A 12102-nucleotide genomic window follows, 5' to 3' on the forward strand; every position below is an offset into this window, starting at 1 on the left:
CTCTTGACAAATTCCTGAGGGAAGCCTGAGGGGGAGTAAGTGGGATCTGTTACATTCCTAAGGGGAACCCTAAGCCTGAGGGTGTTTGCTGCAGTCAGACACTGCCAGCATTGTTCCAAAACACTTATTTTTGAAGTAAAAAGTCAAAGGCTCCTCCTCCTACCCCATCTCTCAACCCTTTACCCAGAGGGATTTGTTAAGTTCGATGTATATCCTTGTATACATTGTTTGTATATATAATCGGTTGAAAGAATTAAAGGACAAATTCCCAGAAATGGAAAAAACAAAAACAAAAACAAAATACTTGTTTTTCCCCACCTAGGTAAGTCAGGTCCTAACCTTTCCCTCTCTTCCTATTTTATCCTATCTTTTCCTATCATAATCTCAGTATCAGTCCATCCTGCTAGTGCTTAGAGCAGATCTTTATGGACAGTAGACACTGTGTAAGTAGTGTGAAAATCAAATCTATCTTTGACATCTAGGTGGGAGACCTGTTCAGGTTAATTAGTAGATCATAGAGACAAGGAGAAATCGCATTCAAGTAAAGCAGACTGGAAAAATGTTCTGAATTTAAGTATGAAAGGACCCAGGCAGGGCCAGAGGTTGGGGAAGGCAGGTGTAATTGGAAGTGATGTGTAGAGACTGGTTCCCAGGTAATCAGAAGGCCCTAGAGTTGACCATAGTAGATAGAAAAGCAGAAGTAAGGTCTGAGGTGCAAAATATTTGGAAGGCAGAGATGGCAGGCTGGCAGGCTTTTACCTGCTTCAAAATTTACGTAAGAACTTATTTATGAACTTCTTGAGGGTTTGAATACATTTATTTTTCCTGTCAAACATGGTGGATCTAAAGAGACTAAATTTGATTAACATTTTATGACCATCAAAACACTTAGAGGGTTAATTTCTCTTTAGGAGATTAGTATTTAAATCCTCTGAATTGTTCATTACTTCCAGTTTTAAAGAGGTTCACTGGAGCCTGTGGTGGTAAAACTGTGGTAACAGTACTTCCTTATCTTTGACAGTGGATGTTCCATTGGAAAAGGAACTGATCCATTTCTGCATTAAATTTTTATGGGAGTTTATCTCCTTGCATATAGTTTTTACATTTTTTTTAATGTTCTTTTGACATAGTCACAACTGTATCTTGCTGCTGTCAGAATGAATTGCTTCTGCAGATGTCCTTCAGGAGCACTTCACACACATACACACACACACACACGGACACAAGCACACACGGCTGCCCATGTCAGCTTGTGAAATAGGCATGTCTGGGTGTTTGCTAGATTATATTCTCCACTGGAGAAGGGGGTATTTTTCTTCACACTGTTGGTATCTACCACAGTTAAAACCATATTGTATGCTAAATCAATGGCAATAGGGAACTCAGGGCTTACTATCACCTACCTATGTACAAAGCAATATTTACTAAGGAGTGAATTGTCGCAGATCAAAAAACTAATTGGTGGCTGACCTAGAAGTAGTCTTCTTTTTCTTAGACCGAGGCTATTAATAATAATAAAATAATTACTTTTTTTGGGAATGTCAACATTATTACCACCAAACAATAGCTACTTGTATTGAGCTTCTACAGTATGATCAATTCATTTGAGTTATTTCTGTATATGATACATATATTTTATACATATATGGGGAATATATATATCAAATTAGTATATGCACATATATAAATATAGAAGTAAAATTTATGTAAATATATGTGTAAGTGTATACTAATTTAGTTTTTACAATAACTTTGTCAGCTTGACATTAATATTATCCTCATTTTATAAGTGCAGAAACTGGTCACAGAGAACTAACTTGCTCAAGGTTTTAATCAGAGCTGGGCTTAGTTCATATCTTATCTCTTTTGATTATCACAACAGGCTTCAGAAAAGGATGTTAAACTCCCTTTTGTAAATGAGGAACCATGGATGAGTGCAATTAAGTAAATCACTTAATGTCACCAATTAGCATGAGGTCAGGACTTGTTTGTTCTGGCTCTAAAACCAGTGTACTTAACCACATCTCAACAGACCCAAAAAAGCTGCTGGGAAATGCATCAGCCATCCTTAATATTGACTTATTGTGGACACAGGTACTCGGATAACGTATATTCCGGAATAAAAATCAGGACAAATGACCTGAAATAATTCACATAAACCTGTGAAAAACTGAGGATCCTGTTGGCATATTCAGGACCTATTTTGGTCATGTTTGCTAAGCATTTCTTCCCTGGGCTGGTTTTGTAGAAATGGGGTGCAGAGTTCACTAGAAGGCCAAATGTCACTTCTAATTAATAACTTAAAATAGATTTCACAGCTATTTCCTGCCGACAGACAGTTCCTCCCTTGTGAACTCCTACACTCCTGGCCTGGGAAAAAAGAGACTCATGATGAGTGTGAGCTTCTAACAGGTGAACCTTGTTGCAAGTAAACATTCCATCACTTATAACACAGCAGAAATGCTGATTGCAAATAGTAAAGATACATAATTTCTACAATGATTATGTCTATGGCCTCTGGTTTAATACAAAAGTTAGGTACATTTGTCTTGCAGCTAAATTAAAAAAAATAAATAAAATATGTCTATTCTCATCAAAACAAAGGCTTAAGTCAGCTAAATATGACCAAATATTATGTTGACTTAAAATAACTAGATAATTGAGAGCCAAAAAAGTATTTGAAAGGTACTTGAATGATCTAGTTAACAACTTCAATTTTCCATTTCTCTTTTCTCATGTAGACATGATTCCACTATATAAGTTTACTAACCATAATAAATGGAATCCTATTTAACTTTTTTCTCTTTTAATAAAAAGCATCAGACTAGGAATTTCAATTTTTATCTGCCACTTTAGTTTGCCTGCTTTTATAGCAAACAGAAGAGCATTAACTCCTAGGGATTTAGTAATAAGATTAAAATAAGGAGAAATGAATACAAAGATCATTCAGACCAAAGCCCTGTCTGCAGGCAGCTCCACATATAAACCATCCCAGGAAATGAGTATTTCTGTATTATCTTTAATAACCTCTAGAGAAGGAGACTTTGTCACCTTTTTAAAATAGCTTTGCACAGCATTTGGCTAAAATGATACATTAAAAGCCCCAAGTTTTAATGCTGCAGAATTTGAAAACATGTCTGTAAAGCCAGAGCTGACATTAAGGTGAGGCATCTTGAGCCCTATTGTGTAGAACCCCCTCCTACCACTGAAGCCATCACTTGCTGATAGCTTGACTAAAAGGGGTTCAGAGATAGCTTCAGAACTGCTATGCAACTGACAGGGATTTAACTTTGTTGGCAAATTTTCATTTCTTAAATTGGATGGTGGATACAGATATTCCTTGTATTATTCCTAAAGAATTTTTGCATGTTTTAAATATTGAAAATTTTATAAAGCCTTCTCCCCTTTCCCCCAATGATGATTCTGGCTCCCTGTGATGTTCTGGAGTTTTCCTAAAGTCTGACCACTCCTGTTCTCCATAAGGCATATTTCCAGCACTCTTCAAAGTTCAATTCAATATTCTTCAACAAAAAAATCAAGGTCTTTCAGAGCCTAATCTACTTAGGTGAGCTAACAGATACAAAGCTCTTGATAGAGCACTTGGCACATAGTAGGACATTAGGACATGTTGGTTTCTTTATTTCCTCCTTTCCCTTTTCATGCCCCACCCCCCCCCAATACTCTTTGTTCCCAGATATATTTACTGTATCAATGCTTCATTGACAGTAGGTTATGGTGGATGCATCTGTTTGGCTTTCTTCCCCCATCCTCTCCTACCCCCAACTGCAAATAATGAACTTTTTTTAATGTTTATTTATTTTTGAGAGAAAGAGAGAGAGAGAGAGAGAATGTGAGTAGGGGAAGAGCAGAGAGAGAGAGAGAGAGAGAGAGAGAGAGAGAGAGAGAGAATCCCAAGCAGGCTCCATGCTCAGCACAGAGCCCGACATGGGACTCAATCTCCTGAGTCTGGAGAATGACCTGAGCCGAATCAAGAATCAGATGCTTAACCCACTGAGCCACCCAGACATCCGGCAAACAGTGAACTTTTGAGAGTAGGGATGGTGCTTTCCATCTGTGTAATTCCAGCACCTGGCATAGTGCATGATTTACACTTGCCCGAATAGAAAAATGAAAACATGAATGAGGACCAGACCTGAAGCAAACTGTGAAAGTTCTTCATTAGGGGCAAGGACTTGATGTGGGTTGGGGGGGGAGGGGGGAAGGAGTGATAGATAATTTTAACACATTAACTACTTGTTTAGGGGATAGAAGTTAGCTAGGTAGTTTATATAGGTCATATCATTAATCTCCCCACAAGTCTAGTGAAGTAGATAGTACTACTATTTCCATCTTTCAGATTGGATAATGGAGGTCAGAAAGGGTAATTACCTTGTACACAATCATACAATAATTTGTAGAACTGGAATGTTCACCCAGATCCAGCATCATGTTTTCCTCTATATTACATTATTTCTTGGTGTATCATGAGAACCTTTGATAGAATGTAGAGAAGCCTCTTTTGGCTCCTTACTCAAGACAACCTAAATAACTTTGGCAATAATTAGGAACAGTTGAGACAACATGTCACCCCAGCAACTACAATACCCATCTATTGAGCACAATACTATGAAATGGTGCATCTCCCTGCCTCTCAGTCCAGTAGTGAATCCCAAAGATGGAGAAGATGAGGCAATGTGAATCTGACTTATTTTCATTGCAGTATCCCCGAGAATAGGAGAAATGATAGATATGCTCAGAACATAGACATACTCAAGCATGCAGTCTTGAAAATATGCATTTATAGAATAAAACACCTTCCTTTTGTTCTCTTTCTTTATAGCATTCACATTCATGCCTGGCATCATTTTAATTTTTCAGATTGGCCTACTCAATGGCTATATTTAATCTAGTTTATCTACTTCTTTTTTAGGTCTAAATCAGGAACCTACTAATAATAGCCTGCAAGCTTAGAATGATTTTTTTGCCTTTTAAATGGTTGGGGAAAAAAATCTAAAGAAAAATATTTTATGGCACAACCAAATTACATGAAATTAAAATTTCAGTGTCCATGATTAGTTTTATAGGAACACAGCCATGCCCATTCATTTGTGTATTGCATGTAGCTGTCTCTGTGCTTCAGTGGCAGAGATTAGGAGTTGCAACAGAGACCTTATGGTGGGTCAGAGGCAAAGGACAAAGGATTTTATTAGTCACAGCAAAAGCAGTAGCTAGAGATTAGTGTAGGTTTGTACAGGTTTGGGCAGCTTCACTACACCTTCTATGGGGGTCACACAAAGATCTTAAGCATGCATGCACCTGCCGTGAGCTGTGTTGCAGGAAAGCTTGAGGGATTCACCACGTTTATAGTACATGAAAGTAAGCCCGCTATTTGTCCAAGGGGAGACATTACCTCATCCTTCAAGTTTCCTCACTCTAAACACAACCCTGAGAAATGGCCCAGATAAAGAGTTGCCAAGGTTTGCATTCTTACTGTATCCAGTGTGAACATGCAAAGATGATCAGGGCTCCTGGAAGATTGCTTCTCCCCACAAGAGACTGCACAATTTCTGGGCATTTCAGATTTTCATGTGCAATGGCTCATCTTAAACACTCTTTTAATTGATAATGCTCATTAACCCATGTGTCACCCATGTCCTCATTATGGTGGTTTATTCTTAGTCTCATGTTCTGTGAGTGTGTCAAATCAGCAGACAATTCATATTTTTCTAATGTGTTCCTATGATTAAAAATTCTTCATCAATTAGAAAACAAAAATCCAACAGCGTATTATTATTTCTATTCAAAATAGAATACCTCTTAAAGAAATACTGCTCCAGTATGCTCTGAAGAATATGTTTGTTACAATTCATTTTTTGTCAGAATGATTTATATTGACTTTATCAATCTTATTTACAACTTCTGTTTCATACATATTCCATTATTTTTACCTGACTTTTTTCTCAGTTAAAAAAATTGATGGAAACATGACAAAAGAGAGTACTCATCTTAGTTTGGTGTGTCCTAGAAGCAGATCTGAAATAAGGATTTCAGTGTAAGTAGTTTAATTTGGGCACCGATTCCTGGAAGTATCAGTAAGAAGTGGAGAAAAGCCACAGGGAAGAAAAGAAAGAGAATGAAAGGCAATGCTATCAAGCAAGTAACCATTGTGGGTTACTGAGCTTAAACCAGTTTGGAAACCTGGGGACCCAGTATAAGTAGGTGCTTCAGATGTATCCAATCTGAGTGATTAAGTGTGTGGGAGCTGAAGGAATGATATGTCAGCATCCTCAGTCATTTTGAGATTAGTTACCCCAGACTAATATTGATATTCTTTGGCTACCAATAAAAGATCCCAGGGGAAAAAAAGCAAATAATGGCAGTTGGACATCAGCTTTAGGCACTACAATATGAAGACCCGGGGGTACATGGATGGGGTCCCACAGCATCTGCTACAATATCTTTAAAATGTTTCTAATTTATTGTTTTGTTAAAACATTTCATAATGTTTTTCATAATGCATTTTCATGATGCAGTAATATTCCGAAGTTTCTCTTAACAATATCCTAAAGATTCCATCCTGCTCCCATTTTACTGTACAAGACAGTGAGTAGAATGGGGGTGTGAAATCAAAGTGGGAGGACAGGGGCCTTAGCCAAACCTAGTTAAAATCTCATACAAGTTTTACCCAAGTGTATGACCATGTGGATACATTGCTTGGAGCCCTTAAGTCTACCCTTAAAGGACTGACAATCTTTAAAACACTCCTGTAATGAAGACTTTGAAGCACTTTTACATATGTAAACTGAGTTTCTCTAAATTGCCCCACCTGCTGAGAATACCCTTTGCCTTAACTCCATGCTGTGAATTCAGGATGTTCAGTTTCCTCTCTGGGTATAAGCCTCCCAGACTCAGCACGCGTCTATGCTGGTGGAAACCCTACAAGGTTCTAGTCTCCTACTGACTCAAGTCCTCTCCATGCTGCTGAAGTCTCTCCATAAATATTTGCCACTAAGGTAGCACTACTGATACAAACTTCTAGTGTCTTATAAATTTTACTGAAGTCTTGGCAGCAACAGATGCATTTACTAATGGAGAAAGAATGAAAAAAAATTAACTCAAGCCACAGTACTGGGCTGAATTGCTACTAGAGTTCATTAGACAAAAAAATCTATCCTCACAGGGACTTCCTAAGGACTTGTTTTTCTGCTAAGGCCCTTGTAGCATATTATCCATCTAATTCTCTTTAGTCTCTGCTTTTATATCTTCTTTCACCTTTGGATATAAAGTGAGAAAAAAGAAAAAAATGATTAAAAAATAAATTTAAAAAAAAAGGAAAAAGAAAGTAGAAAAACAAAATCTCCTTTCTCTAGGTCCCACTGAAGAAAGGTAATTAATGGCTTACCCTCTCCCAAGTAAAGGCAACATGTTATGTTTTATGCAGCATTAATCAGGCCTCTCTCTTCTAGTCCAGGCTCTAGACCTTATCTCTGGGTAACCAAATAACCTGGATCCTCAAGTAAGAGAAGAATTACACCTCCCCACAAGTGAATTGTTTCTCTTGTTAGCAGAACTAGACAAAATTGGTATATTTTAAAATAGTCATTTTTCTTGTTTTGGATCCACCAAAAGTTTTGAAATCTTGGAGTAGAACTCTTCTGATCTCTCAGACTCACATGTGAATGTGACACAGAGACATGGCAGCCTGGTGAAAAAAAGGCAAGGATCATAATTTTACATTAGAGAATACAACTATGGGGATCAGAAAGTTTAGATGAGGTCAGCTACTTTACGAACCCTAGGGCCACTGGTACCATCTAATCAGCTGTGGGAAAGGGAGCACTATCTTGTGTGACAGAATATGAATAAGAAATCTAGCACTTCTGCAGTGGTAGACATGCTGAGTGTTTCTCTCAGATGGAAACTGGGGGTATATATGTGCAATATATCCATAATATGTCCAATGTATGGTTGGAAACCATATCAGAGAAAATGATATTACCCCAAGATTATTTCCAGTTTCTTAAGAAAACAAAAGGCAATTTTCTGAATGAGCCCTGGGCTACTTCGTGTAAGGTGCCAAATGTTGATTTCTCAGGCCAGTGAAGAATAGGCTCAACTAAATAAATGCTTCATGTGGCAAGGGGAAGGAAGCAGACAAATCCGAATCCTGTAATTCCAAGTATCTTTAAAACGGCATTGAGAATGTCAACCATTAGTTCTTCCACTTTAATGGAAATAATAAGCTAAGGGCCATCACAGGAGCAGAAGGAAAAGTTTTAAAACATGTGAAGAAATCCATTCTCAGAAAAATAGCTTTAAGAATATATTTCCCATTTGTCTATAAAAATAGATCAAAGGAACGAAATTCTCTAGTGGTCTTTTGTCCTGGGGGGCATAAAAAAAAAGACCTATTTGTTACTCTGCTCCCTCATTAGGCATTGTGATGGGTCTCTGTTTTTGTTTTTCTTGAAATCGTATTAAAACTTTTGCTATCAAGTTTTCTGTATAGTTAATGCAAGTCTTCACAACTGAACTATAAGCAAACCAGGGGCATGGATCATTTCTAATGCTTCTAATAATTCATTTTTTGATCTAGGTATTTTGAGCAACTGAATACAAGGCAATATGAGGACTCAATGGTGAGACAGATTTTACAATATTCTAGACCCTAAAGATAAGGCAGTAAACAAATTGGACAATATCTCTGTTCAAATGATGTTTCCCTTCTAGTGTGATCAGAGAGAGACAGGCAGTGGACAAAGAAATACTCAGAATAAAATTAGAGAATAAGTACTATGGGGAAGGTAAGAGAGGATAATAGGCTAGAGAGAGTGTATGTGTGTGTAGGTGTTATTTTAGAAGAGTGGATCAGATAGGATCCTCTTAAAAGGGGAGATCAAAGTGCAGACATGAACAATGGGGACAAGCTAGTTACATGAAAATTTGGAAACAGAACATTCCAGGCTAAGTTTTCTGGCAAGAACAAAAATACTGTGTTTGGAAGGATCTTGACGATATCAAGGAACAGAAACAAGGCTGCTCTATCAATGGTAAGCCTGTTGGGGGTTGGTGGAGAAGGAGTAAGATGACAGAGGAAGTCATGTATGTGTAGTCTTCTGGGCTTGTAAGAGGTATAAGTCACCACTTAGGTCTGATGCCAGACTTCTTCTAAACCCTCTACCCTGCATCCTTAACTCTACCTGTCCATCATCTCAAACTCCTTTCTATTGAGAAATAAGGCAAGGAAACAAGGAGGGATACAATAAACGGGATGATCAAGTTGTTTGGTGTTGCTAACCCATATAAGGGCAATAGGAGCATTCTCCTGTTTGTATTATGTCCTTCCAGTTAAGAGCATACATAGATTAAGGAATCCTTTGGACTGGACTTGTGACTCAGGTCTTCCAATGCCGAATCCAATGATCTTTCTGCTGCACCTCTGGGAACAACATGGTATGTGTATTTAGATAAAATAGGAGAGCACAAAGGGACCTCTAAGGACCTTGGCATTGGTCCTAGAAGGATATCAATCTGAAATGGTAGTCTTTCTGAAAAATTTGGCTTGATAGGATCTAAAACCAGTTTAACTATATTCATGAGAGTGTATGAAGACAAAATCAGCCAGAGAACCAGTCTAAGTCCAAAAGAGATTAAGTAAAAAGTTAATAATCCATCATCCTCCTTTTCTGCCTCTCATGTGTTCACTTGGCACAAGCTGGTGTCCTCACATGGCCTTTGAAACAGAGAATGGAGGTATTCTTTTGAGTGTTTGGCTTCATTTGCATGTTTGAACTCTCAGCTAACACAATTTCAAGAGTGTGGGAAAATGAAGTTGCATTTCATTAAGAATAATGAAAAGGGCATTTGGAGTCAGAATCTCTATTGTGGTTTGAGGTAGTTGTGCAGCTTTTAATCATGGTAGCTGCCTTTCAGATCTGTGTATTCTCTGCAAAGTGAAAAAAAAAAGAATCCATTCTTTCTAGGTATATTAGAATGTGAGATTTTTTTTGCCCTTTTCACGACTTTTTTTAAAAAAAAAGAAGTTTTTTTTTATATTATTACTATAATAAAAAAGGAAGAAAAAAAGAAGAGCATTTCCTTTTCTTATCAGATTCACATTGTTACAATCCTCAAACCTTTTGCCAGTAGCCTTTCAAGGCACTTGCTTCTAATTCGATTTTTATTAATGTTTGGTAAAAATGAGAGTTGGAGGCTTATATCTTTTTATTACAAATATCCTTCAATTTAGGATATGCCCTGGGAACTTTGATGCTGCGGGTAGGAGATTGCTAAATAATCATCAAAATTGGATCCGACAAAACCATTTAGCAGTGTTCAGTCTACCCGGGCTCAGTGGTGCATTTTTTCCCCCTCAACAAGTTCTTTGTGTGTCTGGTCTGCTTTTCCTTGATGTGAGTAATTATGCTCCTGTAGCTAAGTTAGGGAGCTAATTTCAGCCAACAATTCATGACTGTATTTTTGCAGTACTGAAAGTTGCTTTTCGGAAGCAATTTGAAACACATGCTATGGGCGTCATGCAAACCACGTAAATGACTTAAAATTATATTTTGGACTCTAATTTCCATTGCTTTTAGAATCTGCTAAAGTCAGGAAGCATGAAGGAGAATCCATAGGCAAGTGAACTGTGGATTTACAGTTCCCCACAAAGTTTACCATATACTTGGGGTCTCTTACAATGTTTATTATTGCTACAACCACAGTGGCCCCCAAGATGTGTTCTTCTTTTTCCTGAAAACTATGCAAATATTTATACCAAGTCCATTTCTTGTTTTCTCTTAACAACTAGAGGAGGCTAAGATTTCACTAAAGGCTGAGGGAGATCACCAACAAGGAACAAAAGGAATAAAAAGGAAAATGCATGAAGCATAATGCTATCCAGCTCACCACATAAAGAACTCTGAATTTACCTGGAATTGTTAGGACCCCACTTTACCTGCTGTTTGCAGTAAAAGTATCCTCAAATGATAGCTTAGTCTTTCAATGCCTTTCTTTCAACCACACCCCTTTGAGGATCATTTTACATACACGCTCACTTTTTTTTTTTTCACACTTCTTAGGAAAATGCAGGTGTCAAAATGGATTTACCACTTTCTACTACCCACACTGTCTCCAACCCAAAACAATCCTTATTCTAGTACTCATCAAAATAGGAGGATACTTTCTAACCATAGGTGACCTATGTCTACTTACAGAGGAAAGGTAAGATATTATCTTCTTACCTTTGGGGAAATGGGCTTTTCTTGGAAGACTGTTGGATGAGGTTGAGGTCCAGACTGTGGGGATAATTGATGCGAGCCTGTAAACTTTTTATGAAGATAGATGTATTATATATATGGAAAATTAAAAGTCAATTGTGTGGTCCCTGAGTGAATGTGTGTGTGTAGTTAATGTTGATGAGAGTGTGGTGGAATGAGGTAAATGGGAGTGTAGGGTATGTCTAACTTGAAGGGAAAAGGGAAAAGATAAGCCAAGGTCCAAGTAACAGTAACACAGGCAGAGAGGTCAGATTATGAAGGTTACTGTGAAAATATGATTTAGGCCAGTTGTTCCCAAGCTTGGGGACAGAGTTGTATCAGAATTCTCTGGAAGGCTTGTTCAAACACAGGTTGTTGCCCCCCATCTCAGAATCTCTGATTCAGGATTTCTGGAGTAGGGCCCAAGACTTTGCACATCTAACAAGATAATGCTGTTGCTGCTGGTCAGAGTACCATGCTTCAAGAACCACTGGTTTAAGCCACACTTCTATATATACTCTGTATGTAGTAGTGGCTCTCAGCAAAAATGTGATGAACTGTATTTGTGTCCATTTCTTCTAGCTGCCATATCTTATTCTTCCACCTAGATCTCTCCACTAACAGGAACCTACTTTTTCAGCTGCAGGTTTTGTTATTATCCATGATCCTCCTTATGGCTTAGAGAATAGTAATTTGCTGTTTACAGACAGTTTCACTAGAGTGCTCTGGGTTCTTAATATGTGTGGTATACTGCTTCCAGTCATACATTTTCTCAAATACTTTGGGAGAATACTTTTGATTATAAGCACATCAATAGATATATTCAAAATGAAAGATGTTCTTGAAT

At 37.7% G+C, this 12102-nt stretch overlaps 1 long non-coding RNA gene across 1 annotated transcript in view; it reads right to left on the reverse strand.

Moving 5' to 3' along the window:
• Positions 1-6016: 6016 nt before the first annotated feature.
• The window catches only part of LOC125937164 (uncharacterized), a 111657-nt gene continuing 105571 nt past the window's right edge, over positions 6017-12102 (reverse strand). Inside the window, exon 3 of the long non-coding RNA XR_007462267.1 lies at positions 6017-7702. This is a non-coding gene — a long non-coding RNA (uncharacterized LOC125937164). The remainder of the gene's footprint in view (positions 7703-12102) is intronic.

The sequence above is a fragment of the Panthera uncia genome (assembly GCF_023721935.1).
Source record: "Panthera uncia isolate 11264 chromosome A3 unlocalized genomic scaffold, Puncia_PCG_1.0 HiC_scaffold_11, whole genome shotgun sequence".
NCBI classification, from domain to species: Eukaryota; Metazoa; Chordata; class Mammalia; order Carnivora; family Felidae; genus Panthera; species Panthera uncia.